Below are 3,439 nucleotides of genomic sequence, written 5' to 3' on the forward strand. Positions count from 1 at the left end.
CCTTCCCGCCCTCCATCCTTTAACACTTGCTGGGTTTTTTGTTTTTTAAATTTTCACTTAGTTTTTAAATATTTCTGCATTTGGAGAGCTTCCTGAGCTAAGAACTGGAGTTACTCCCCATGCTTAGAAATAATGCTTGTAACTAATATTGCACATTCTGCCTAGATGAACATTTTGGGGGCAGGAGGTGGGACTACATGGATTGATATACCCTCTGGTCGATAAGCTACTATAACTAGGGCAAAGATATAATTTATTATCCCAACTGAGACAATTTTGAGAGTAAAGGGGAGAACTATTAGTAATTAACCAGAATAAAATAAGCTGGAACCATATGGCCCAGCAATTCCACCCTTAGATAGAGAAAAGAAACGAAAACATACGGCCACACAAGGGCTTGCATGGGAATGTTCATAGCAGCATTATTCATAATAGCCAAAACGTGCAAACACCACAAATATACATCAACCGGTGAAAGGATAAACAAAATGTAGTATATCTATACCAGTGAATACCATGCAGCAATAAAAAGGAACAAAATCCATATACGTGCTACAACATGGATGAACCTTGTGTAGGCAGAATAAGGGACCCAAAGATATCCATGTCCTAGTTTCTGGAACCTGTGAGTATGTTACACAGCAAAATGGACTTTACAGAGGCGATTAAGGATCTTGAGGTTGTCCTGGTGGACCCAATGTAATCACAAGGGTCCTCATAGGAGGGACAACAGAAGCAGAAGTCAGAGACAAGGAACGTGGGTAGCCTCTAGAAGCTGGAAAAACAAGGAACAGATTCTCCCCTAGAACCTCCAGAAGAAACACAGCTCTGCTGATACCTTGATTTTAGCCCCATAAGTCCCATTTTAGACTTCTGACCTCCAGTATTGTAAGATGAAAAGTTTTGTGTTGTTTTAAGCCACTAATCTGTGGTAATTTGTTACTGCAGCAATAGGAAACTAGTATAAACCGCATAAACATTATACTAAGTGAAAGAATCTTGATACAATAAAACCCCATATATTGTATAAATCCATTTATATGAAACGTCCAGAAAAGTCTATAAAGATTAGTGGTTGCCTAGGGCTGGTGGTGGTAACAGGGACTAACTAAATGGACATGGGGGATCTTACTGGGGTGATGGAAATGTTTTAAAACTGAACTGATGGCTCTATAATTTGGCAAATTTAAGTATACAATTCCATGATTTTTAGTAAAACAGATGAATTATGTGATATATAGATTACACGTCTATAAAGGTGTTAAACAGTGGGGCAGACAGTCACCCTAACTATGAGACAGTAGTTTATCACAATCTCTCAGAAAGCTTGTTAAAAAAGATGCCTTGGTCCTGCTCCTCTACACTCTTATTTATTGGGTTTGAGGGAAGGCCAGGGCATCTGCATCTTACCAAGTTCCCTAGGTATGTCCATATACACCACTGGAATGTTTTGCAACATATGGTTTCTTTGTATCATCTGCATCAACATCACTCTGGGTGCTTACGAAAGATGCTGATGTCTGGGCCCCAGAGTTGTTCTACTGAATCAGAATCTGGGAGTAGGTTCATCATCTGCTCTTCTAACAGGTTTGTGAACCCTTTGCTCTATGTAGTGAGCAATGTCCCCATTTTTGCTCTTAAACTTCCAAATGCTGTCCCGCATGAGACTTTGATCGCTAGATGTATTTGTCCCTCGGAACTCAGGGTTTTTTTTTTTTTTTTTTTTCTTTCTTCTTATCTTCTGATCTGGCTCTGAAATAAAAATCATGGAGATGTTGCTGAAATAGCTCAGAACACTGGTTTCTCCTTTTACATCTCCCATACATCTGAGGGGCATTTTCCATGCATGAGGGCTTGCTTTAGTTCTCAAAGTAAAAGGTAAACTCATTAGGAAACTTCTTTAAAAATAATTATTTTATTCCCAGAGAACACTTTATTACATATATATCAAGGCACATATATACACACACACGTGTATCTGTAAGTATTGTCACTATGTGTCAGTTATAGGCCGAAGGCTGGTGAGGAGGTGTGAGATGGTGGTTGGAATCACTCTTCAATTATCTTTATAATTTTGTTTTTATTTTTAAATCTCTCTTCAGGCAAACCTCAGGAATACTTGCTCCAGTGTGATCTAATGGAATAATCTAGTCCATATTTGTCTTTTAATGACTCCAAGATACCAAATACCTTTGAGGCAGCAGAAGGAAATCACTGTTATCAAAGCCCCTCACAGAGACAAGTGGAGAAAAATATTGTGTTAATGGGGAGAAGGTGGCTCTGTTTACCCTCCCCTTGCATGGACCTGGAGATTCCCTTTGCAGCTAATAAATCCCAATTAGAGAGGAAAAGTTTTGCTTATGTACCTCTGCGTTAATGTCAGTTTCCCAAGATACTGTGATTTTATAAACCCCCCACTTGCTGACACTGAACTCTTCTATCTTTGCCCCCAAATTATAAATAACTTCTAATAGGCCAAAATAATTTAAGGCTGAGACATGTCTTATAAAATTACTATAGTGAGAGCTGGGAGGAAACTATACTGGCTTTATAAAGTAAATAAAGAAAGTGAAGAGTAGACTACAGGCCTAGCAATGGTCCCTGATGGAGCTAGGCTGGACCAAAATCTCTCAGGTGCCTGAATTTGAATGCTCCGTATCATCTACCAACTCCAAAGTCAAACACCTCCTGTGGTTCTAGGAGGGCCTGGTACCACACTCACCTTTCCCCAGGTAAGGTTACAGCTGTGTATGTGGTAATGAACCATACTTTGGTGCTCATATGTTAGGGAGCTGTCTGAGAAAGTGAAAGAGACACTTTGAGAGGGATAGGGCAGAATGAGGACCATTTCCTGGCACATGTATTTTCACAGGGTCTGCAGTAAGCACAGTGCCTAGGGCCCATAATACTTGCAGAAATTTTTAATTACTTTGGAAATCAGAAGAAAAAAATGCATTGTTTATGATAAAAATAAATCCTGACTGATGAATTATAGCTGGACAGGGAGGACTATAAACACCTGACAAAGAAGCCATACTTTGGGCTTCCTTGAGTTCAGTGACTCACCTGTGTCATTTGTTATTAGGCCCATCTCTTGTGGGGACTCTGGAAGTTATGCCTATGGAATTGTGTTGTAAGAGATACAGGCTCCTGTGGGACATGAAGCTTCTAAGCCAGTGAGGTCCCCACACCTATGCCATGTGGATTCTGTCTTCTGTGCCTGAGTTAAGCTGCAAGGACTTGCAGAAGAGCAGTACCTGATGCAGCCCTGGCACGCTGCATTTCCTGTCCTGTATCTCTCTCAGTAGACTGGTCCTATGATAGTCTTGTGAGGTGAATATTAGTTGAACCTAAGACTGCTCATGATAGGCTTGCCGAGGATCCCAGAGCCATAGAGAAAGATGTTCTAAAAATGGGTGAAGGCTATAGAAGGTGCTGA

The sequence above is a fragment of the Eulemur rufifrons genome, chromosome 14 (genome assembly GCF_041146395.1).
Source record: "Eulemur rufifrons isolate Redbay chromosome 14, OSU_ERuf_1, whole genome shotgun sequence".
Taxonomy (NCBI): domain Eukaryota; kingdom Metazoa; phylum Chordata; class Mammalia; order Primates; family Lemuridae; genus Eulemur; species Eulemur rufifrons.